The following is a 27,460-nucleotide window of genomic DNA, read 5'->3' as shown; positions in this document are numbered from 1 at the left end:
AATTCATTCTTCATTCCACATTTTTTTTTCTTTTTTTTCTTTTTTTTTATTTTCTAGGTAACAACACTGACTTCAGATTATTATATGCAAATCATCAAGTGTTTATAAATCAAATAACATGCTTGAAATTAAGAATAGTTCAACTTATTAGACCTATGAACATAAAAACATGCAAAACAGGAAAAATCAAAATTATTATATTTAATAATTTTTTTATCTAAAAATATTTCTTAAGATGTTTAAAGAAATACTAAATTCCTTAACGAAACCTTGATAATTTCTTCTACACCATTCTTCTTTATTTTTCTCCTTCTCTCTCTAGATTATTCTCTCTCTAATTCTTGAAAAATAGAAGAATGGAAGTTTGTGGAAGAATGAGAAGGGAAGGCCCTATTTATAGAAATTAGGAACCATCAGATTCATGCCAAATGGTGAAATTCGGTGAAGAGAGAGAGGAAAAAGATGCTCGACATGAAAAACGAGGGACGAGAGTCTCCTTTGCTGGCGGCCCACTGCCTGAGGTGGCAATGGCCCGCCTAGTGCGCTGTAAGCTAACCTATTGGCGCACGACCCTCTTGCCGCGTACGTAGAAGCTAGCCTCCTCGTGTGCAGGCCTATTGCCTGTAGGCCCTAGGCGCATAGTTGCCTATTTGCGCAAGCCTGTTGCGCGGACGACATGCGAGGTGACGTACGGAGGGCTCGCCTGCGCGTGATAAGATGCGTGCAGGGTTTGACCCCGCACCGCGCATGTGGATGGGACATATGCGCTGTGCACACGTCCTGCCCCACTGTGCACATGCGCGCGTACAGTGCGCAGGCGCCCGCGCAGGTAGCTCCCTTCCCCGCAGGATTTTTCCATGGGATTTTTCCCGTTTTGTTGCTTTTCACAAATTTCATTTTTTTCTTTTTTTTGTACTAAATAAAATAAAATTAAATTAAATGTACTTAAATAAAAATAGAAGTAATTAAGATAAAATTAAATAAAATTAAATTAAATTCTACAAAATTCACGAATTACGATAGTAATTTGCAGAGTAAATTAAATGAGTTCAATGCGTCCTAAAGACGAGGATAAATATGGTTTTTCAAATTAATTAATCACAACGATGAACGGGGTGTTACAATTTCATTAGTCTTCCTTGAGTGTCAAAGTTTATTTTCTTTTTTATTGTTGAATTTTGGGCTTTTGGGCTGAATGTCTAATTTAGTTGAAAGTTTTCACTAAAATACTTGCAGTGAATCTAATGCCTTGATTTGTTCATTTTGCTTGTTTTTTGATTTAAAGTTAATCATTCTTGAAATCAAAGTGGAGGAAGATGTTTTTTCGATCGGGTCAGGAATCTCTTGGGTGCAGTTTGATCAAATAAGGGTTTGAGGTTTGAGAGGTTATAATTATTTGATTAGCATTATGTCTATGGGAGCTTCTGGGGCAGTTTTGCCCGTTTTATCTGGAACTATTCCCAGTCCTTTTAATTCTGATCCATGTTTTAGCAAATTGGATTCAAGATTTCATCCTAAATGAGTTGTAAATTTTTTGAAAAAAAGGGCACAGAGGTATAAACAATTTTTCATGTGTCCTACTATGCCACTAGGTTTCATGGGATCCCAACTAGTTAAGGGGTTAGGAAGTGGATTGCATAGGAATAAAACAACAAACAGGTTCCAGCTTCTAAGCTACAAATTACAACATGATGAAAAGTTTAGGGGAACAACTACCGACAGAAATGGAGCATGGTTTGTGGATAGTGCTAATGAACTAAATTAAATAATAGGGGATACAAACTAAGTGTTCTGGAATTTGGGGATGTTAAATAATGGAATTTGCTTTTTATTCTGGCAATTAATCATTTGCAAATAGCAGTTTGGACTAAAACACTTTTTTGCTTGTTTCTGTAAATTAAGAAGTGCAACATATACACGTGATATGCATCTTTCTTTTTGTTGTTCATATCTCAGCTGGGCTTTTCCAAGAAATCCCTCTACTGATTAGGCACTTTTTGATTATGAAAAAAATATCATATAAGAGAAATGTATTTTTTCAAATAAGCATCCATCTAATTTGTTCATAAGTAGTCCACATAGTTAAACCTCTATCAATGAGTTCACTTTCAAATCTGGCTATCAAGATAATTCCATAAATTCTTAGTAACTGGTTTTTATGTGTGGTTGAATGTACACAGGACAATATGTGCCTTTTCTATAATATTTTTACAAGATTATGATCATGTTAATGAATCTTCTTGATATGTAACTATATTGTGAATAAAATTGACTACTTGTTTCATAGTTGTGAGAATGTGACTATTGGCACCTAAAAAACCCATGCAGTGATGTAATTTAGAAAATACTTTGAGTACTAGGTAAATCTGTGCATGAGCGATCCCTAGTGGGGCCATGACCATCCGATAAATTATATCCTAGTCTCTTGCTCACCTCAAACATAATTGATATGTATTTTGTTTTTGACTTTCTTTACAGAGCTGCGACAAATGATGGACTGTTAGAGCCCTTATCAGGGTTGATGCCAACTAGTTTCATGGTGCAAACTGTTCCCTTGGATTGTGATGATTCTGCTATAGAAGAAGCATTGGATCCTTACTTTGGAGAGGTAGCAATTAGCATTGTTGCACCAGTCTATTCTGGTATGCGGCAAACTTTATATCATGCCAGAAGTTGTTCAGAATATGACATATGAATTGTGTTTATTTATCATGACGAGTTTTTACTTTTTTTTCCTTTTTCATAATTCCTTTTACCTCTACTTCTTTTGTAGGTTTATGGTGGATTGCGTGCATATGGAAAGTGCTCTGTTGATCTATCTATTCAAGAGAGAGTTGACGTGCAAACTGGAATTAAAATGATATTGAAGCTTTGTCTTGCTTATGGTTTTAACATGTTTGCTACATTATTGGTGACTGATGGTTTTTGCACGATTGGAATTCATGGTCATCCTCTCAAAATCGAGGTGATTAGTTCTCCTGGTATTGAAGTAGTATTTTTTTAATTTAGAATATAGAATTAGTATGTGGAATGAGGAATCATCAAGGCATATTCATTTTTTTGTTCTTACAGTTGTTTGAATAGCCATATGTGCCTGTCAATTGTTTATTTCAAGCAAGGGAAAAATTGTCTTTATGGTTCATTTGAAATGCTAATGGACATTTGGTATTCAGTTTTTGATTTTTTGGAGCTTGTGACTTTTATAGCAAAAGAGTGGGGGTACAAAATAATTTAGCACATGATGTAATAAGAGCTTGTTCCAGCAACTGTGCTGGAAGTGAAATTATAAAACTAAATCATTTTGGGAAATAACAGTGGAAGTTTAAAAATAAAGCTAGGATTAAGTACTTGACAAGCTTGAGTTAAACTGATATCATATCTTGGTGCTTCTCAAGTGAGTTTCTGGCAGGTGTAATAAGTATATGATTCCAGTCTGGTCGATTCAGAAAATGTTCAACTATTGGAATTGTTACTCATTGTATTTTTGGTTATTTTCGAATGATGCAACTCCCCAGAATGGTGGAGATTGTATAGTTTATAGCATATATTTTTGAGATAGTTCATAGCTTACATATTTGACACCATGGAGATCTGGTTTCTTCATTAAGTATGTTTGTAACATATTGGTGGAAACAGCAGATTATGATCTGACTCACTAGCCTATATGAATCGGCCATTATTTAAATTTATAAGTTGGTAACAGAGAGATCTTATTTGTTTACCTTCTTTTCTTATGGTATCTCCAGTTAATCCCTTTTTTTTCCTTGTAGGCACTATTTTATTCTGCCTTACTTTGTGCACATGAAATACTTACTCTAGAAGATGGATCAGCTGATCCTATCTTGGCACTGAATAATCGCCTACTTGCTCTTTCATTCCACATCAGTAAGTATTATTGGATTGATTTGCGAAAACTGAATGAGATTTATCATTAAAAGACTGAGGAGTACTCATATGATGCAATTAATAAGTTCAATATTTACCCATATAAAATTTCTCATTGGTTGGTGGAATGGATGCCCAATAAAGGAGGTTATCTAATTGGAAACTTACAGCTAGCACATATGGATTTCTGATTTTTTTCTCTAGGAAACATGCGGTTTGTTGTAAGCAGTCTGGCAACAGCTAACCAGTCACATGCCATGCTGGATCTTATTGAAGCGAAACGGGCAGATTTGGTAGCAGACATGCATTCAAGATATGTTATCCCACTCTTGAAGGTCAAGAGTGGCAAATAATCACTGGTAGTGATCCTAAGAACATGCAAGATATATGCTCTTGTATTATTTATTTATGATTTATTTCTTCATTATCGTCAGCCTTTCTCATTACATTTCCTTCTGATGTAGGCCTTGGTCTTACCACAATGGTGGTTCTTGGCCAACTTTGCTATGGCAGGTTAGTTTGTTATGCTTAAATATTCTCTCTGCAGCTAATGTTTTATTCATTGTCCCAAAGAACCCTTTGTAGCAGTTATATTTAGGGATAAGTTTCCTGAGTTGTCATGCTTGAATCCATATTGGATATGGCACCTTGTTGATGTTTTATAAAATAAAGCAATAATGAAGGAATGTTGGCAGTTTTGGAGAAGAGAGCTTTGTTGAACTCAGACTTGCTGCAAATTTACTACAACAGCAAAGAAAAATATAATAGACAAGAAATGAAAGCAGTAGGAAAATAAAAATATTAATCAAAACATTTAATGGGTATGAACTGTTGCTGGAATTTTAAGTGCAATGGGATGATATATTCAGCAACTAGAAATGTCTTTTAAATAGGCTTTACAACTCAACTAAAAACAAAAAAAATAGTAGAATAATTTGCCACTCAAATTCTATCACTACTGACAAAACATCAGAAATTTTAGGAGATAAATCAAAAATTCAGTCAAATATCCAGCTGTCAATATTGAATTAGTCTTCAATACTCCCCATTGATTCAAAGTTGCAAAAACCAAGCAGATTTCTCAAGTAGACATGCTTGTCGTAGGAGAGATTTTGAAAAAATATCAGCTACCTACTCATTGGTATTGCAATATTGTAATTTAATTGACCCATCTACCACAAGATGACGGATGAAGTGAACTTGAATATCAACATGCTTTATTCTCCCATGATAGACTGGATTCTTGGACATAACAATTATTGTTTTGTTGTCATAATAAATAGTAGTTTCTTCATTTTTCTCTTGACTGAGATCTACCAAAATTCTTCTGAACCATACTGCTTGATAAGCTTATGTCACTGCAGCTGCATATTCTGCTTCTGATGAAGACAGAGCTGTTGTAGCTTGTTTTTTTGAGCTCCAGGCAATAGCTACTAATCCGAGATTGAATATGTAACCTGAACTGCTCTTTCTATCCTCCAAGCAACCAGCCCAATCACTTTCACTTAACCCAGCCAGTCTGAAATATGATATTTTCTCATACCACAACCCATAATCAAGTGTTCCAGCCATATAACGCAATACTCGTTTGGTTGCCCCTAGATGATGCATTGAAGGGTTGTGCATAAACCTGGAAATTAGTCCAATTGAATACAGTATGATATTTGATGTAATTATTTTATGGTCTCATATGCATGAATCATGGTTTCTTTTATTATGGTTGGTATTACGGTGAACCCGATACTGTGTTGTCTTATTTGGTGTCAATCACTGGTTTACATGTTTGTGTATGATTGGATGATTGAGACCAAGGAAAAGGGCAAAAAGGTTATGTGAATTGATGAGTGGATAATGTGGACAGTCTGACTAGATATCCTGGGAGATGGTGGACGGACCGGGTCTGTAGGGAACCCTACCGGGAATGTGGTCTCTCATACCGGACGGGGTATGGAGACCTTATGTGTTTTGGCACCCATACCGGACGGGGTATGGGGACGGCTGTTTCACCCTCATACCGGACAGGGTATCGAGGTTTATGGTCTTGGCACCCATACCGGATGGGGTATGGGGACGGCCCTGGAATCAGGTTATTAATGTTAATGGTTCACGTGTAGCGGTGACCCCCTATGGATCCCCATGGATACTAGTAGGCTGGTAACAGAGGAAATTTATTGTTTGATTATTGAAGTGCAAAAGTAGGACATGTGTCCTGTTACAAAGTGTATATGATTTTATGATGATTATCATGTTATTATTTTCATAGGTTATTTTTATGAATCTCATCGAGGTAAGTGGACAGTAAAGGTTTTTATGTTAATAAATGAGTTTGTTATAAATTATGCTCCATTGGTTGTTTTTGTTTTCTACCAACCTTTACTCCTATGGTAGTGAGATAGTGTGATGTCTTTACTGGGTTAGTGTAGCTCATTCCTTACTTAACCATTTCAGATCAGGAAGACGTGGTTCCCGAGCCTGTTCCGTAGGAAGACGGCGAGTTAAACGCCTAAGGATTTTATAGCTCTATTTATAGTTTTTATTTCGAGTATCTCTTTTAATTAGCTTATTCTTTCATGTTTTGAGTATGTTTTTGGTTATTGTGTAAGGGATGTTAATCAAAATTCTTATTACGCTTCCGCATTTGAGATTTTTAATACATACATCTTCATTTAAAATTTCGGGGCCGTTACAGTGTTACTAGGAAGCAAGACATTTATTCTTTAATTTACATCATATATGTTTTTTTTATATATATCAAATTTTAATATCTAAAGAGAAGTGAGATTTAATTAATCTATACATTGGAGCAAGAAATTTTAATGAAATTCATGTTGAAAGGTTCAATATTTATAAAAATATATAATTAAGGATTTATTGGACCATTTTGTCTAACAAATGATATAACATTTTCAATTGTTCTTAATTAATGTCTTTACTTAACTGTCTAAAAGTAATATTAATTTCTATAATATGTTGTATAAGAGGTAGTAATACTCTTTTAAGGTATTACTTGGATAAAACCGAAATTTATTGCATCAAGGTCCTGATAATATCAAGCAGGACAACTCATTGGTCCTTTTGTAGTGCTTCATTACTGCTTATAGAATTTGGGATAAACAATGTTAAGGTTCAAGGGTAGTTAAGGATAAGGAAACTTTTGGCTTTTAGAGCTATTTTAAGATACCTATAAGGTTACAAGATAAATTTTCCAAAAGGTTGTGTAGGGTTTTAAAATTGTTCTTGTGTTCTAGACCTATCTTAAGATAACTATGAGATTTTGAGCATGTATTATGTCTTAATAAAGCTCTAAAACTACAGTGTTACATCTAAATCTTAAGGTTTTAGTCTTTTTTTTTTCTTAATGTTATGTTGTACTAAGATACAAATTTTTTGTCCTAAAATTTAATTTAGTTTAGATTTTGTTTTACTTAGTTATATGGTAAATTTTGTACGAAGTATAAATTTTATACTTCATGAATATTTCTCTGAGTTTAGGTTTATACTTGAGGATGTTTAAGCTTTCATTTTGCATTTTGTTTCCTTTCTTAGTTGGATTCAAAAGTATAATAAGAATAATACATAGCTTAGCTGGATATGAGTAAGGACTTCTAAAAGATAGATAATTGTTCATGAACCTCCTCAGTTTTTGCTTCACCTACTTGAGCATGATGGTTTCGGTCATTTACTTGAGCATGATGATTTTTATTGTTAATGAATAATGATTTTATCTTAAAAGAATAATGTTATATTAGGTGCTATTGTATAAGTTGATTCAGTATTAAAAATAGATACTATTAAATTTATAATTCTATCAAATAATAAAATAGAACCTAATTTGAATGAATTATTTAATATTATAATAAATAAGTGAATCGAATGATGTATATTTATTATTTAAAATATAGTATTTAACGACCAATTATGAGAATTAACACTTCAGAGAATAATGAGAGGCAATTGATGGTGACTACAATGAAATGCAACCAACACAAAAATAAAAGCTTTGGTATCTTGCAACAAAGTAGATCACATTTTCTTTAGGTTTTAAGACAAAGATGAACTATTTTATTTTTATTTTTATTTTTTGGTACTCCTTTTCGTTGATATAAAAGTTAAACAACTTTTTTTTTTTCAAGTAAAGAAATAGATAGGGTGGATACGAAATAGACACATGAATTCCTCTATTTGTCATATATTACCTAGCAACATTTCAACTTTTGTGATAGTCTAAATCAACAGCTAAAAATTATATTGTCTATTGTCTAATTTTTAACTATAATAGGGCCATTTTTAAAGGAACCAGGTACAGATTTTATACTTGATGAATATTTTTCTAAAGTTTGGGTTGTTACTTGAGGATGTTTAAGCTTTCATTTTGTATTTTGTTTCTTTCCTTCTTAGTTAGATTTAAAAGTTTAATCGAATAGTACATAACTTAGCTAAAGATGTAGTAAGGACTATTGAAAGATATATATTTATTTATAAGCCTAACTTTTTTGTTGACTTACTTGAGCAAAATGGTTTTTATTAGTAATGGAGGATGATTTTTTCTTTAAAAAAAGTAAATGTTGTAATGGATGTTATTGTATTGACTTACATTGTATAAACTAATACGGTACTAGAAAGAAATATGACTAATTTTGTAGGTCAATTAAATAATAAAGTAGAACTTAACTTGAATGAATTATTTAATCTCATACAAATGAATAAATAAAATGACGTATATTTACTGTTTAAAACATAATATTTGATGATTGATCAAGGGAATTGATGCTTTAATAAATAATGAGAGGTGATTAATGGCGATTGCAGTGAGATGCAACTAATGCATAGATAGAAGCTTTAATGTCTTATAATAGAGGAGATTAAATTTTCTTTTGGTTTGAGTACATAAAGATGAACTATTTTATTTCCAGCTTTTTATGTATTTCTTTTTGCTGATATAAAAGTTAAATAAATTTTTTTTTTCCAATTAAAGAAATGGATAGGTTGTGCATGAAATGGACAAGTTTCTTCCTTTATTTGCTGTATGTTGAGTTAGTGGCATTTTGACTTTTAGTGAGAAATCTATCAGCTGCTAAAATTGTGTTGTCTATTGTCTAATTTTTAGTTGCATTTAAAAGTAACTTTCATTCCACATTTTGTTTCTCTTATTCTTAATTGGATGTAAATGTGTAATCAGATAGTATATAACATAGCCAAAGATATAGTAAGGACTTCTAAAAGATATATAGTTGTTCACGAGTCTTAGTTTTTTGTTCACTTGCTTAAGCAGAATGGTTTTTATCCATGTGTTTTTTAAAAAGGAAAAAGTAAATGTTGCATTGGATGTTATTGTGCTGACTTTCATTATTTGCTGACTTACATAGTACTAGAAAGAAATACGACTAAATTTATAGTTCAGTCAAATAATAAATTATGGTTTAACTTCAATAAATAATTTAATCTAGTACAAATGAGTGAATCAAGTAATGTATATTTACTGTTTAAAATATAATATTTAATGACTGATCAAGAAAACTGATACTTCAATGAATAACGAGAGATGATGGGTGATGACTGCAATGAGATGCAACTAACAAAGAGAGAGAAGTTTTAATGTCTTGCAATAGAGGAGATTGAATTTTTTTTAGATTTTAGAACATAAAAATAAACTATTTTATTTCGGTTTCTTTTGTACTTCTTTTTGTCAATATAAAAGTTAAATTATTTTTTTTTCAAATAAAGAAATGGACAGGTTGTGCATGAAATAGATACATGGCTTCCTTTATTTGCCGCAAATTTATGTTGCAACATTTTGACTTTTTATGACAATATAAATTCCCTGGTAAAATTCTATTATCTATTATCTAATTTTTAGCAGCAATTAATTGTTCTCAAAGGTGCCAATATAATGTCTTTTATCAGTTGAAGTAATTTATTTTGAGAATGTAGCACCCGGAAAGGAGGAAAGAAAAAAAAAAAAAAAAAAAAAAAAAAAAGGGGGGCCACGTCAGCAGCCACGTCAGCAGGCCCGGTCAGCAGTCCCGGCCAACCGGGGCCTGCCACGTGGCAAGACCGCGTCACTCCGAAAGGAGCCACGTTGGCGATCCGCGTGGGCGCGATCGGACAGCCCAGATTCAATCGCACGGACGGTCCAGATTCAATCAAAAACGAACGGCCCAGATTAAAACGAAATGAACGGCTGTGATCAAAAGGAAAGGGGTTATAAATAGAACCCCCACACCAGACCAAAACCCCTAGCCGCCCGCCGCTCGCCGGAGAAGACGAACCAGAGGCCGACCGCCGCCACCCGCCGCCGCACCGGGGAAATTTCCGACCGCCGATCGAGGTAAATTTCATACCCCCGACTCGTTTTTCTCCGCTGATTCCTCCTATGGCCAAATTGAGGCCGAAATCCCGGCCAAACGACCGGAATACGCGGCCGAAACCCAGCGGCGCCGCCGCGCCCCTCTCGGTTTTTGCCTCCGACGAGGTCCTTCCCGGCCTCCGTTCGATGCAATTTTTATATCACCGTGATCACCATTCTTTTCTCTACAGGTTGACCGAAGCCGAATCACCAAAACACGAACCTCGCCGGAGAGCCGCCGTACCCGAGAGCGCCGCCGCCGGTAAACTCCGCTTTTCCGTGATTTTTGGCCCCCCGAGGGCCCTAGGGTTGTTTTCTGACAAGGACCAATGCGAGTGTGGCCGAATTCGGCCGAAAACGGCCGAAAACAGCCAACCCGAGGCGACTCGCCGGCGCCAGCGGGGGCGCCGTCGCCGGAGCGCGGCGGAGCCGCCGTGCCGGAGTTGCGATTTGGTCCGAAAGGGGCCCTGGGCCTAATTTGGATTTTTTTTGGAACACGTGCAGGTACTGTTATTGTGTTTCAGTTCCCCGGGAAAAATTCAGGGAAAATTAGGGACGGCCTGCAGGCGCACTGTGAATCGTATTGGGATCCCGAAAACAAGTAAGGACCCCTCACCCTATTTCCTATCACGGTATTAAAGTTCAAAATGATAAAACGGTATTTCTTGAATTAACGCATGTGTGAAATTGCTTAAGGTTGCTAATGGAGCCCGAGTCTAGTGTGATTGATAATTTATTGTTATTTGGCCTGTTTTACAGCTTTAAATGCATTATGAGGTTTGATGTGTTCATTTTATAGTTTCGAGTGCATATATTACTGTTTTATTAATTATGGGTTGAAAGACTGAAGAACTGATACTGTATGTTGTCTGTTTGGCATGAATTACGATTTGCTTTTTTAAATGTGAATTGATGATGCTTATTGAGGAAAATGAAAATGAAAGATTGTGTAGACTGATAATTGTATGATGGGGTTAGCCTGACTAGATATCCTGGGAGATGGTGGACGGACCGGGTCCGTAGGGAACCCTACCGGGATTGGGGTCTCACATGCCGGACGGGGTATGGAGATCTTATGGTTTTGGTGCCCATACCGGATGGGGTATGGGGACGGCCCGTTTCACCCTCATACCGGACGGGGTATTGAGGTTTATGGTTTTGGCGCCCATACCGGACGGGGTATGGGGACGGCCCGTTTCACCCTCATACCGGACGGGGTATTGAGGTTCATGGTTTTGGTGCCCATACCGGACGGGGTATGGGGACGGCCCTGGAAACTGATTATGAATGTTAAAGGTTAACGGGTAGCGGAACCCCTATGGACCCCCACGGATACTAGTAGGCTGGTAAATGAGAAAAAGATATGTTGTACAATGATTGAATTACAAGAGGCGTGATAAGTGTTATGTTTTACAGCTTATATTATTCCATGATTATGATAATGTTATTATTTTTCTTATATTATTTTCATAAATTCCACCGAGGTAAGTGGATGGTGAAGGTTTTCATGTTAATAAACGAGTTTATTGTAAATTATGCTCCATTGGTCTTTTTGTGTTTTTCTACCCACCTTTACCTCCGTGACGGTGAGATATCGTGATGTTCTTACTGGGCTAGTGTAGCTCACTCCTTATTTAACCATTTCAGATCAGGAAGACATGGTTCCCGAGCCCGTTCCGCAGGAGGACGACGAAGGGGATGCCTAGAGACTCTGTAGTCATACTCATAGTTTTATTTTCGAGTTTCTCTCTTAGTTAGTTTAATCTTTTATATTTTAAGTACATTTTTGGTTTTTCGTGTAAGGGATGTTAACTGAAATTTTGATCTCGCTTCCGCATTTGATATATTTAAATACTCATTTCATTTTAATATTTCCGGGGCCGTTACAGTTGGTATCAGAGCCGCATTTCCTCGGACCCATCCCTTAAACTATAGTCCTTTAAAGAAATACTCACCGATTGGTCGTTACTCAACCATTCCTTGTAAATGCAGGTACACAGAAATGAGGAGAGGAAGGCCCCCACTAAACCGAGCGGCCCAAGATAATTCGCTTCGGGAGGATTTGGACAGATTATATGAGATGGTGGAAGCTCTCGTAGCTGCCCAGCGAAGGCAAGAGGAGAGAAGGGAGTTACCCGGACCTCCTCCGCTAGCGCAGATTGAGCCCCCGTTACAGCAGGCTGATCCCGAGCCACCCCAGCAGGAGCCTGTTCCTCCACAGTACCACCCGGCACCACAGCCGCGGTACGACCTGGTACCACAGCCACAGTACCAACAGGTACCGCCACAGCACATTCCAGTGCCCCCACCCCATCAGCAGGCGCCACCACAGGGTCCCCCAGTTCACCCTCAGCCGGCCCCAGTCCCTCTACCTCGGGACCCCGCTCCCTCCTTGATCGACCCCGGCTTCATAGAGAGGTACAGGAGACTGAACCCTTCTACTTTTTCAGGGGGATCCTCTTTCGAAGAGGCCCAATACTGGCTGGCGGAGACTGAGAGAGCCTTTGAGACCTTGGGAGTAATTCCTGAGCAGAGGGCTGCCATTGCCTCCTACATGCTGGTAGGGGAAGCAGTACGCTGGTGGGAGCTCAAGCGGGCCACCCTGCCTGTACCAGTTACTTGGGAGCAGTTCCTAGCGGCTTTCCATGCGGAGTATCTCCCTAAACACATCCAACATTTAAAGGAAATGGAATTTGCTCAGTTGGTCCAGGGTAATATGACAGTGTCGGAGTATGCCCGTAAGTTCCTGGAGCTGGGCCGACATGCCCCGGAGACATTGTTGGATGAGGGCCGAAAGGCCAGGAAATTCCAGTGGGGTCTCCGCCCGGCGATCAGACAGCACTTGTTGGTGATGGAGCTCGAGACATATTCGGCAGTCCTGGCAAAGGCGCAGATCATAGAAAGGAGCTTCGACACCCGCCGTCAGCTAACGGGAAGTTCCCGACCTTCAGCCCCGCTCCGCAGGCCAGCGCCTACCATGCCTGTCCAACCCAGTAAGAGACCCAGGCCTGCCGTTCAGGGCCCTCCTCAGGCTATGGGGGCAGCTCGTGGGAAGACCTGCCAGTACTGCGGCAGGGATCATGGGGACCGACCCTGCTACCGCCTCAACAACACCTGTCGCATATGCGGCAGTGCCCAGCACTATGCAAGGGAGTGCCCTAGGAACCAGAATCAAGGGAGGCCTCCAATCCAGGGCAGAGTTTACAACCTTACCCAGAAGGATGCCGATGCAGACCCGGACGTGGTACATGGTATGTATACTATCTCTGGCCACATTGCTCATATTTTGTTTGATACTGGTGCATCACATTCTTTTATTTCACATGTTCTTGCTTCCAAAATTTGTGTATCACCTGATAGACTTGATTCATTATTGTTGGTATCTACCGCTGGGGGGGAGACATTACTAGGAGAGGTTGTCTACAGGGCATGTGCCGTGGAGATAGCAGATAAGAAATTGAGGGTAGACCTGATAGGGTTAGACACAGGGGATTTTGATGTAATCCTAGGAATGGATTGGCTGGCGGCGTATCACGCCACCATAGACTGCTTTAATAAAAAGATTGTATTTAATCCTCCCAACGAGGAGCCATTTACAAGTTAATAAAATTATTCGGTACTGATTCTCCCTAATGACAAATTCTTTTCTTCTTAATTCCCAGTGCGTTGATATTGTATTTTCCCTAACTAGGTAAACCCAAGAAGGAAGTTTGTATCCAAGAGATTCCAGTCGTCCGAGACTTTCCAGACGTATTTCCGGATGAACTGCCCGGTCTACCAGGGGACAGAGAGGTCGAGTTCACCATAGACTTACAGCCAGGAACCCAACCCATCTCGGTAGCTCCTTACCGAATGAGCCGCATCGAGATGGAAGAGCTAAGGAAACAAATCACTGAGCTACAAAACAGTGGCTTCATTAGACACAGCATTTCCCCATGGGGTGCCGGGGTTACTTTTGCAAAGAAAGGAGATGGAACGTTGAGACTGTGTATTGATTATAGAAGGATAAACAAGGTAACAATTAAAAACAAGTACCCTCTCCCCCGGATTGATGACCTTTTCGATCAGTTGCAGGGTGCACAGGTCTTTTCTAAAATAGATCTACGATCAGGTTACCATCAGGTGAAAGTGAGAGCTGAAGACATCCCCAAGACGGCATTCCGAACCAGGTATGGACACTATGAGTTCCTAGTTATGCCGTTTGGGCTAACCAACGCCCCGGCCATCTTTATGGATCTAATGAACAGAATCTTCAGAGAGTTTTTGGATAAATTTGTCATCGTGTTCATCGATGATATCTTAGTCTACTCAAAAAGTAGAGAAGAACATGCTCATCATCTTGCCCAAGTCCTCCAGGTACTCAGGGAAAAGAAGTTGTATGCAAAGTTGAGCAAGTGTGGATTTTGGCTCGAGCAAACCGCCTTCCTAGGACATGTTATATCGAAGGAAGGGGTGTCGGTGAACCCCGAAAAGGTTGAAGCGGTACTTGGTTGGGAAAGGCTGACAACAGTTAAGGAAATTCGCAGTTTCCTAGGGATGGCGGGTTATTACCGCCGGTTTGTCGAAGGGTTCTCCAGTCTAGCGGCCCCTCTAACCCGACTCACAAAGAAGAATGCAAAGTTTGATTGGAATGAGAACTGCGAAAGGAGTTTTTCCGAATTGAAGAAGCGACTGACTACTGCACCCGTGCTGGCTCTACCGAGTGGATCAGGAGGGTATACAGTTTATAGTGATGCCTCCTATCTGGGCCTGGGTTGTGTCCTGATGCAGCATGGAAAGGTTATAGCATATGGGTCTAGACAGCTAAAGAATCATGAGAAGAACTATCCTACCCATGACTTGGAGCTTGCCGCAATCATACACGCCTTGAAAATCTGGCGACATTATTTGTATGGAGAGACCTTTCAGATCTACACCGATCATAAGAGCTTGAAGCACATCTTCACTCAGAAGGATCTCAACATGCGTCAGAGAAGGTGGATGGAACTCCTCAAGGACTATGATTGTGACATCCTATACCATCCAGGTAAGGGCAACGTAGTAGCCGATGCCCTCAGTAGGAAGAGTGCAGGCACCCTAGCCCATCTGATGGTTTCGGAATGCAGGTCCATTGGGGCTACGCAGCAGGTTCGACTGCAAGATCTGAAGAGGGCCACATGTTTGAGCCACCTAGCAGTCCAACCCGAGTTAATCCAAAGAATAAAGGAAGCCCAGTCAATCGACCCCGCCCTAGTAAACCGCAAGAAGGATGCAGAACAGGGAGTGAACTCAGAATTTCAGATCTCTGCCGACGGATTGATTCGTTTCAAGGACAGAATGTGTGTCCCAGACGACAATGAATTAAAAAGAGACATCATGACAGAGTCCCATAGTTCAAGGTTTGCCATGCATCCAGGAAGTACAAAAATGTACCAAACTATGCGACCCCGATTCTGGTGGAATGGGATGAAGAGAGATATAGCCGACTTTGTATCTAAGTGCTTGGTATGTCAGCAGGTCAAAGCAGAACATCAACGCCCAGGGGGGTTGCTTCAGCCTTTACCGATTCCAGAATGGAAGTGGGAACACATCACCATGGACTTCGTATCGGGACTACCCAAGGCACGATCGGGACACGATGCCATATGGGTAATTGTTGACCGACTCACTAAGTCTTCCCACTTCCTGGCCATCAGAATGACTGATTCGTTGGACAAGTTGGCAAGAATGTATGTCCGGGAAATAGTCAGACTGCATGGGGTCCCAGTAACAGTGGTATCCGACAGGGATCCCAGATTCACTTCTCGGTTCTGGAATAGTTTCCAGCAAGCTATGGGAACAAAGCTGTCCCTTAGTACTGCCTTCCACCCCCAAACCGATGGACAATCAGAGAGGACAATCCGTACGCTGGAGGATATGCTCCGAGCTTGTGTCCTTGACTCCGGAGGCCATTGGGACGACCATCTACCCCTGATAGAGTTTGCCTACAACAACAGTTACCAAACAAGCATCGGCATGGCCCCATACGAGGCGCTATACGGGCGTCCGTGCAGGTCACCGATTTGTTGGGAGGAAGTGGGCGATAGAAGATTGTTTGGCCCGGATTTGGTGGAAGAAACCACGTCCAAGATAGTTAAGATCAAGAAGAACATCCAGACAGCTCAGAGTAGGCAGAAGAGCTATGCTGATACCCGGAGGAGAGACCTGGCCTTTGAGAAAGGTGACCGGGTGTTTCTTAAAGTCACCCCCTTCAAGGGAATTAGTAGGTTCGGCAGAAGGGGAAAATTAAACCCCAGATACATTGGACCCTTTGAAATCTTAGACAAGATTGGTACCACTGCCTACAGACTTGCACTGCCCCCTGAGCTCTCCCGGGTTCACAATGTGTTTCATGTATCTATGCTGCGCAAGTACAATCCGGACCCTTCTCATGTCGTGGCTCATGAACCGCTTTCACTCCGAGAGGACTTGTCTTATGAAGAAGTACCGGTCAGTATCACGGACCGAGAAAGCAGAATACTCCGTAACCGGGAAATATCATTTGTAAAAGTCTTGTGGCAGAACCACACGCCTAGGGAGGCGACTTGGGAGCTGGAATCAGAATTTAGGGCCCAATATCCTCATCTGTTTGATCAAGAGTAATGAGGCAAATTTGGGGACCAAATTTCTTTATGGGGGGGAGAGTTGTAGCACCCGGAAAGGAGGAAAAAAAAAAAAAAAAAAAAAAAAAAAAAAGGGGGGCCACGTCAGCAGCCACGTCAGCAGGCCCGGTCAGCAGTCCCGGCCAACCGGGGCCTGCCACGTGGCAAGACTGCGTCACTCCGAAAGGAGCCACGTTGGCGATCCGCGTGGGCGCGATCGGACGGCCCAGATTCAATCGCACGGACGGCCCAGATTCAATCAAAAACGAACGGCCCAGATTAAAACGAAATGAACGGCTGTGATCAAAAGGCAAGGGGTTATAAATAGAACCCCCACACCAGACCACAAACCCTAGCCGACCGCCGCCACCCGCCGCCGCACCGGGGAAATTCCTGACCGCCGATCGCGGTAAATTTCATACCCCCGACTCGTTTTTCTCCGCTGATTCCTCCTATGGCCAAATTGAGGCCGAAATCCCGGCCAAACGGCCGAAATACGCGGCCGAAACCCAGCGGCGCCGCCGCGCCCCTCTCGGTTTTTGCCTCCGACGAGGTCCTTCCCGGCCTCCGTTCGATGCAATTTTTATATCACCGTGATCACCATTCTTTTCTCTACAGGTTGACCGAAGCCGAATCACCAAAACACGAACCTCGCCGGAGAGCCGCCGTACCCGAGAGCGCCGCCGCCAGTAAGCTCCGCTTTTCCGTGATTTTTGGCCCCCCGAGGGCCCTAGGGTTGTTTTCTGACAAGGACCAATGCGAGTGTGGCCGAATTCGGTCGAAAACGGCCAAAAATAGCCAACCCGAGGCGACTCGCCGCCGCCAGCGGTGGTGCCGTCGCCGGAGCACGGCGGAGCCGCCGTGCCGGAGTTGCGATTTGGTCTGAAAGGGGCCCTGGGCCTAATTTGGATTTTTTTTGGAACACGTGCAGGTACTGTTAGTGTGTTTCAGTTCCCCGGGAAAAATTCAAGGAAAATTAGGGACGGCCTGCAGGCGCACTGTGAATCGTATTCGGATCCCGAAAACAAGTAAGGACCCCTCACCCTATTTCCTATCACGGTATTAAAGTTAAAAATGATAAAACGGTATTTCTTGAATTAACGCATGTGTGAAATTGCTTAAGGTTGCTAATGGAGCCTGAATCTAGTGTGATTGATAATTTACTGTTATTTGGCCTGTTTTACAGCTTTAAATGCATTATGAGGTTTGATGTGTTCATTTTATAGTTTCCAGTGCATATATTACTGTTTTATTAATTATGGGTTGAAAGACTGAAGAACTGATACTGTATGTTGTCTGTTTGGCATGAATTACGATTTGCTTTTTTAAATGTGAATTGATGATGCTTATTGAGGAAAATGAAAATGAAAGATTGTGTAGACTGATAATTGTATGATGGGGTTAGCCTGACTAGATATCCTGGGAGATGGTGGACGGACCGGGTCCGTAGGGAACCCTACCGGGATTGGGGTCTGACATGCCGGACGGGGTATGGAGATCTTATGGTTTTGGCGCCCATACCGGACGGGGTATGGGGACGGCCCTGGAAACTGATTATGAATGTTAAAGGTTAACGGGTAGCGGAACCCCTATGGACCCCCACGGATACTAGTAGGCTGGTAAATGAGAAAAAGATATGTTGTACAATGATTGAATTACAAGAGGCGTGATAAGTGTTATGTTTTACAGCTTATATTATTCCATGATTATGATAATGTTATTATTTTTCTTATATTGTTTTCATAAATTCCACCGAGGTAAGTGGATGGTGAAGGTTTTCATGTTAATAAACGAGTTTATTGTAAATTATGCTCCATTGGTCTTTTTGTGTTTTTCTACCCACCTTTACCTCCGTGACGGTGAGATATCGTGATGTTCTTACTGGGCTAGTGTAGCTCACTTCTTATTTAACCATTTCAGATCAGGAAGACATGGTTCCCGAGCCCGTTCCGCAGGAGGACGACGAAGGGGATGCCTAGAGACTCTGTAGTCATACTCATAGTTTTATTTTCGAGTTTCTCTCTTAGTTAGTTTAATCTTTTATATTTTAAGTACGTTTTTGGTTTTTCGTGTAAGGGATGTTAACTGAAATTTTGATCTCGCTTCCGCATTTGATATATTTAAATACTCATTTCATTTTAATATTTCCGGGGCCGTTACAGAGAAAATCCATCTTTATTGTTTATATAATATTAAAATCGATTAAATTAAACTCTTGTTTTCTTTTTTAAAAAATATAAAACTATTGGCAAGATTAATCAAAATTCGGAACATAAAATTCAAAAATATGCAAGTTCATTAATGCATACAATATTGATAATGTAAATATTTAATCACTAGAAATGACCTTGATTATTGGCAATCTATTATAAAAACTAAACTCATTATAACTCTCCACCCCTTTTGGTGAGCACTGCTGATTGGAAAAGAGAAACAATCTCTCTCCTCTCGGCAAAACAATTTTTCTCTTCTCCAATTGTTTCAGATAAGATGGATCGAAGCACACAGCTCCTCAACATGATCGACTCGATAGAACAAGAGGTTTAATGCTTAACATCTTATCTATTTTTCTCTTATCATTTCACCGATCATGTATAAATATCGATATTGTAGAATGATTTGCATTTGAACCGCTAAACTACGCCTGTTGGTGGTGTAAAATTGTGTGATCAGCAAAGTAATTTTTTTTTTTTTACTAGGTTTACTCATAATCACCATTTTATTCTTTGAGCCAATTGGTCCACTAAGGAGTAAGCTCTCCCTATTAAAGCAGCTGCATTCCCAGGGCTCAAATTGGAGACCTTTGGTTAAGCTAGCATGGTGTCGAACCGCTAAGCTACACCCCTTAGTGGTGTAAAATTGAGTGATCAGCGGAGTATTTTATTATTATTACTATTTTTATTGCATACATATGTAATTTTATACCAAAATATGTTTCTTTTGTAAGGAATTATTCAATTTAGACAAAAGAACGAATTTCACGACTCAAAAGATGTAGAAGATCCTAAACTATTAAAACTTGAATGAACTAAATAAGGTCAAATACTTCCATTGCTAAATTGTTTCCACAAACAATCTTATCCCATTATATATAGATTTAATGTCGTAATTATCATCATAGGTAGTCATGACACAACAGGACATATCAAGATCAAACCATAGAACTTCATTAAGATTTAATTAAGATTTAGAGAATAACAACAAATATATAATTAGAATACCACTCCCCCACACTTAATTTCGACTATGTCCCCATAGTTCGTAAAGCAAAAAAATAAAAGGCAATGACAACAAAAGAAACGAAACTTCCCTGAAATTTTGATGGAGTAGCATCCACTGCAGCCTCAGTGAAGTTTGCAAAAAAAAAAAAAGAACCTAAAAACATACTGACAACACTAAAGGCGAACTAAGCAAGCAAGTTAGTGGTAAAGGAGAGAAGGGAACTAAAAGATATAATAGGTAAAGATAAACTGAAAAAAAAAAACATAAAGAAAATGAAAATAAAAAATAAAATAAAATAAAATAAAAACAAAAGTGAGACTAACTGTCTGATGGTAGGTAGGGTGGGAGCTGGAATCCTATATGCTGAAAGAACGCCATCATATAATGCTCAGTTCACCTTCGGCGTTCTTCAATTCTTTCTTGCCCCCTATTTAGCTGCTCTAATCTCTCCTCCAAGATAAAACTTGAATTAGGGCATGCTCCTACATTAGCCTGGAGAGAGCTAGGACCACCCCTATCCATGGGTCCCGACCACCTTGATTTTAACTTGTCTGGTGGTTTTTTAGTTGATGACTTATCTTTATCTTCACTAGAGTTACTAATCTCCTCAAATATGAAGTTCTTTTGTGTATTAAACTGAGGTCTCACTTCTATCAAATCTATTTGCTCTTGACTCTTTCATTCTTCATGTTACTCTTTTCTCCATTCATGATACCTTGTTTTAATGCATTTTTAAGTTAATTTTCTTGAGAAACACCTTGCACGACAGAATTAAGTGTATCCATTATGAAACAAGTATCATCTGAAGTATGTGCATATTTCATGGATTCAGACATATAAAAAATAATTTCCACATCAAATACTCTAAGAGTCAATTTACCATAATAAACATCAATTAAAGCTTTAATAGTTGCTAGAAATGATCTTCCTAGTATCATTGGTATCTTAAAGTCCTCTTCCACATCTAAGATCACAAAGTCTACTGGAAATATAAACTTATCAACCTTAACAAGCACATTTTCTATTATTTCAACTGGAATTTTAATAGATGTATCGGCTAATTATAAAGTAATCGCAGTAGGCTTAAGTTCTTTCAATCCTACCTTCTTGTAAGCATCATATGGCATCAAATTGATACTAGCTCCTAAATCACATAATGCTTTCTCAATTGAAAGATCACTTAAGTTACATGGAATAGTAAACTTACCTGGATCCTTCAACTTTTGTGGCATCTTGTTTTATAAAATAGCTAAACATTCTTCATTAAGCATCACCATGGCCACGTCTTCCAACTTTCTATTATTTGAGAGAATCTTCTTTAGGAACTTTGTATAGCTAGGCATCTGTTTTAAACCTTCAACCAAAGGAATGTTAATATGCAGTTGTTTAAAAATATCCAAAAACTTACCAAATTGCTCATTTTTTTACTGTTGCTTCAATCTCCCTAGGTATGCAATGTTAGAGTGTTCTCTTCCTTGATTGGGTAGCTCCTTCTCCTGATTTCTTTTTATTTTTTTTCTTCTTCTTTATTTGGGTTTCTCTCATCTACTTGTGTTATCTTCCTTGGTTCTAACTTTACTAACTATTTTCCACTCCTCAATGCTATAGCATTCACATACTCTCTTGGGTTGGTCTCTGTGTTGCTTGGCAAAGTTCCTTGAGCACACTCAAAAATCAACTTTACCAAATGCCCAATTTGGTTCTCTAGACTCTTGATGGAGGCTTCATTACTTTGTAGCCTAGTGTTCGTTGCTATCATGAATTTGGCGAGCATATCCTCTATGTATGGCCTTCATTCAATGGGGGCAGAGCTAGCGGGGAAGCTTTTGTTTGATTATTTTGGTTATCCCATGGAAAATTAGGGTGATTCCTCCATCCAGGATTATAAGTATTAGAATAAGGATTCCCTTGTTGAACTTCATAATTCTGAACTTGCACTGCTTGTGCTGTCACCTATTCATGCTGTCTATCTTCTTAGTTAAGGCCTCAATTTGTGCAGATAGAGCTGTATAGTTGTCAACACTATGCAAGCCGTAATTATTTCTTGATGAAGATCTCTCCTTCTCCCATTGGTAACTATTGTTTGCCATCTTCTCAATCAACTTGTAGGCAACCTCAGGTGTCTTATTGTTCAGTGTTCCTCAAGCTGCTATGTCAATCATTATCTTGATATTGGTTGTGAGACCATTGTAGAATGTCTGTACTTGCAGCAGCATAGGTAGACCATGGTGAGGAACTCTCCTTAGCAAATCCCTATAGCGATCCCAAGACTCATACAAAAATTCTCCATCTATTTATGCGAAAGTGGTGATTTCATTCCTCAACCTACCTGTCTTTGAAGGTAGAAAGTACTTGGCTCAAAAAGGTAGAGCCATATCCTCCTAAGTAGTGATGGAACCAGCTGGTAACGAATTCAACCAAGCCTTAGATCTATCCTTCAATGAGAAAAGGAAAAGTCTCAATCTAATTGCATCATTACTCATTCCATTATGCTTGAAAGTATCACAGATTTCCAGAAAATTGGCAATGTCCTCATTTGGATCTTCAGCTGGGAACCCAAAAAATTGTACACTTTACTGAATCATCTAGATGATGGCTGGCTTAATCTCAAAGTTGTTAGCTGCTACAGCTGACCATGTGACACTTGGTTCAATTCCAGTAAGAGATAGAATAGCATAATCCATCATTGTGCACTCTCTTCACCCTTCTGGTTCATCAACCATTGTTGTTGTTCCTCTTCTCAACAAATTTCTGACACGAGATGGGAGAAGTCTACTTTTTGCTTGTGCTCTCAGTCTGTGGCGAGTCCTCTCGATTTATGTATGAAAAATCAATGGTTCTTTGTTTCTTCTTGTCATGCACTACAGAACCCCTTGTAAATAACTAGTAAAACAAAAAAAATAAGGTAAAAGTACCAAATTAATAAAAATTAGTCAACTTTAATATTGCTAGTATTAGTCCCCAGCAACAGAGCCAAAACTTTCTTGTTATGTGAACTCACCTAGCAAGTGCACTAGTTCGAACACATACTATAGCAATAAGGACTATTATAACAATTATTAGAATCACAACTAATTGATATTATTTGTCCAATGGCTAAGAGAATGAGTATAAACTAAAACTTAACAACAACAAAAAAAAAACAATGGACTAAGATTAATTAGCAATCAATATATAATAACGGTCAAGATCTTAGAATCCACCCTAAGTTCAACTATGAATTTCCTAAATTCAATCTACAACTAGAACTTCCCCCAATTTCGTTCAATCATGTAGTAATCTCTTCTCAATTAACAATCAAGATATAATAATAGTCAAGATCTTAGAATCCACCCTAAGTTCAACTATGAATTTCCTTAATTCAATCTGCAACTAGAACTTTTTTCCAATTTCATTCAATCATGTAGTAATCTCTTTCTAAAGATCAATTACCTTCCCTACTTCATTATAACACACATATCTCTATGGATTAGTATGAATAAGTGCATTAACATTCAATCATCAAATATATAGATCATACCTAATATCTCTACATTTAATTTATTGTGCTAACTTTCTATTCTAATAAACAATCAATCTCTCAATCCAATCATTCATCATAAATCAATAAATAGGTGATCAATTTATTTATGCATTAAGCCACAAGATAACACATAGGGATTGGGGAAAAAACTTTTCATAGATTGAAAAAGAAAATCACAAAGTATCCCTTAGGGTTTCATCAAAGATCCCAACAGAAGAGTTTAGTTACACATCCTAATGAAAATTATATGAATGAAATCTAAAAGAAACGTGAAAAGAATGACCGACAAAAATAAGTTCTTGATGTCTGCAGCTGTCTTCCCTCCTCTCCTCCTCTAGTCTCCCCTTTTCTTTTTTAGATCCTCTCTTTTTTATATCGTTCAAAACCTAATTTTCTAATCTGGCACGTCCCACGACAATGTCGAATTTACATACAGCTGTGTCTTCCTCAAAATTATGTCAATTTTTAGCTTTTAAACATGACATGACCGTGTCTCCTAGGCGCACAGCTGTGTCTCTTTTGTGGAACAAAATAGAAATGTTGCCTTCTTAACACATGGCTGTGTTAACCCAGTATAGGGCACACGGTCGTGTCTTTCAGGAACATGGCCATGTCTCACTCCTCCTAAGAAATAAAAATGTTGGCTCCATAACACATAGTTGTGTGCTATGGCCATCTCTCCCACATCTTCATGTTTCAACCCTTTTTTGTCCAAATCTTGTTCCAACCCATTCTAATTTGCTTTCAAGTTCTAAAATCATTCTTGAAAAGTGCTAGAGACAATCCAACAGCATATCTGGCAAAAATCGATCAAAATTAACTCAAATAAAATAGAAAAATATCTATAAAATTCAATTATATCAATTATCTTTCCACTCAAAGAGTTATAGAGCCTATATGCTTTATATTGAGAGAAATAACCAACAAAGATTCATTTCACAGATTTTTCATCAAGTTTGCTGTGATTCTGTGAATCTATCAAGGAATAGGCCATACAACCAAAGATTTTTAAGTGGCTTACCTAAGGTCTCCTACCACTCAAAGCTTCATATGGTGTTTGGTTGAGAACAGCCCTTGTAGGAGATAAATTCAATAGATAGATAGCAACAACAACATTTTCAGCCCCTTATCTTTTCGCAACCTTTTTGCCATTTCAACAACTGTTAAGTTTTTACGTTCATCCACTTTGTTTTGTTATAGTGTATGTGGTGTTGTCAATTCTCTGTGCAAACCTTGTTCTTCACAAAATTGATTAAATTCGTTCGATAGAAACTCCCCTCCTCTATCAGTATGCAATGCCTTTATGCTTCTTCCACTTTACTTCTCAAGGAGTGCCTTGAACTCCTTAAAGATCTCAAACGTTTCAGAGTTGAATTGGAGGAAGTAGACTTAACTCATACAGTTGTAATAATCTATAAACAACAAAAAATATTGACTTCCACTAAAAGATTGTGCTTTCATAGGGCCACACAAATCAGTATGTACAAGTTCAACAAACTCATATGTGCTTCTAGACTTTCCTATAGCAAATGGTTTTTTACATTGTTTCCCATAAATGCACCATTCGTAAAAATTTAAGGACTCAATTTTAGGTAGCCCGAACACCATTTCCTTTTATCTCAATAATTGTAGACCTTTTACATTCAAATGTCCATATCGTAGATGCCACAATTTTGACTCTTTATTTTCTTTGACAATAAGAGCATGGTTTTTAACACTAAAAACCTCAAGTTGGAAAAGCTTATTAAGTTCCATTTAAACATCAACAATAATTCGATCAAATGTTTTATCTCTAATCACACAAGAAACATCATCAAACATTATAGAATACCCACTAGCCATAAGCTGCCCAATGCTCAATAGATTTTGTGATAAAGTAGGAATAAAATAGACATTGTGAAGGAGTTTTGTGTTACCATGACCATTGTTTAATGCCACCGTGCCTTTGCCATCATCACCAAGTCTTACTTTCACCTTACATGACTCATCCAGCTCATTGAATAAAGATTTGATCCCGGTCATATGGTTGAAGCAACCACTATCCAAAAATCATATGCCACTTGAAGCTTTAGTGCCATCTTGATAGGCCATAAATAGCTTAATCTCCTCCTCATCTTCAACATAATTTGCTTGATTTTCTCTTTCTAGCAGTCTACCTTTACATCCTCGTATTGCTTGCAATAATAACACTAAATATTACTTTTGTAATTTTTTTATTTTCCAATCATCTCCCTTTGTTCATCTTGTCCAGCAATTCTGCCTTTACCTCAATTACCGCTGCCTCGATAACCTCCTCTACCACATCCTCTACTTGTGCCTTCTTTGAATCATCTTGTTATTTGGGAGACTCCCCCATCACTTGAAAAGCCTTCTCTTTAGTCTTTTCATTCACCTGATTCAATCTTTGCCAATGGGATTACAAAGAACCCATCAGCTCGTCAAATGAGTAACTAGCTAAGTCCTTAGACTTCTCAATGGCTACAACAATGTGATCAAAACTTAGAGTTAAACACCTTAACACTTTTGCAATAGTGGTTTGATCAGAAATCTCTTCCTTGTAAGATCTCATTTAATTAACAACCGTTGCAACTCGTAAAAGAAATTCATGTATGGATTCTCTAATTTTCATTTACAACATTTCAAAGTCACGACGGAGAAATTGAAGTTTTACCATAATTATCTTCGATGAGCCTTTGTATGTTGTTTGCAAAGTCGTCCATGCTTCTTTGGTTGTATTTAAAGTTGAAACTTTAGAAAAAATATATTATGCACTGCTTGCTGGATGAAAAATAGTGCTTTGGAATCCCTTTTTTATTTTCTCTTAACCTGCCTTCTTCATCCGAATTAGAATACCCATTCTCAACCAATTCCCATAAATCTTGAGACTTGAATAATGTCTTCATTTTAATGCTCCAAAATTCGTAGTTTTCACCATGAAAAGATAGGAATTGATGGTTGAGAAATACTCACGACATTGCCATTTGTCACCATGAGATGCACGCTCAATTGCAACCATACTTTGCTCTGATACCACTATTGTTGAAGAAGAGAGCTTTGTTAAACTCAAACTTGCGGCAGCAAAGAAAAATATAGCAGACAAGAAATGAATGTAGTAGAAAAATAAAAGTATTAATTAAAACATTTTATGGGTATGAATTGCTATTGGAATTTTAGATGCAGTGGGATGATATATTCAGCAACCAGAAATGCCTTTTAAATAGGCTTTACAACTGAACTAAAAATAAAAAGAAATGGTAGAGCAATCTGCCACTAACTCAAATTCTATCACTACTAACAAAACATCATAAATTTTAGGAGATAAATCGAAAACTAAGTCAAATATCCAACTGTCAATGTTGAATCAGTCTACAATAGGCAGTGCGACTTAAGATTTTAAAAATGAACTTTTATAGCTTACTGTTGCAGCCATAAAGATGAAAAGACCAAAAATCACTACAAGAGCTGTTGAAGTTACTGAAATACACATATCAAGAGACATGTGGCTTGAATACTATGACATGAAAATAGAAAGGTTCATCGGGAAACAAGTACGGTTATTCCAAACATGATCAATTCTTGGATACCTTGTGGCTAAGCTTCTACTTCCAGACCCAAGTGCAGCAAAAATTCTAATAACTAAAGATGATTTTTAGCTTGTCAATGCCTTCTCTTGCATGATAAGTGCTAACCCCAAGAGAAAGCATGGTCAAAAGAACTCCCAACAGACGTATATAATATAAGATTCTGAAGCTGCTTTCACACAAGGATAGGTAACTATAATTTATGGCTCAACTTACCTATCTAAACAACTTAAATGTATAATGGTGATGATAACAATGGTTTATTTTTCATTTTATTTGGAGA

General features: G+C 38.5%; 1 pseudogene; it reads left to right on the top strand.

Annotated features, from left to right (window-relative positions):
* Positions 1-2,230: 2,230 nt before the first annotated feature.
* LOC110816821 (neutral/alkaline invertase 3, chloroplastic-like) lies at positions 2,231-27,257 on the top strand (annotated as a pseudogene).
* The last annotated feature ends 203 nt before the right edge of the window (positions 27,258-27,460 follow it).

Source organism: Carica papaya, chromosome 9, assembly GCF_054855325.1.
Source record: "Carica papaya isolate Zhongbai chromosome 9, ASM5485532v1, whole genome shotgun sequence".
In the NCBI taxonomy this organism is placed as follows: Eukaryota; Viridiplantae; Streptophyta; class Magnoliopsida; order Brassicales; family Caricaceae; genus Carica; species Carica papaya.
Note: the sequence above shows the minus strand (reverse complement) of the source record. Positions and strands in the feature narration are given on the sequence as shown.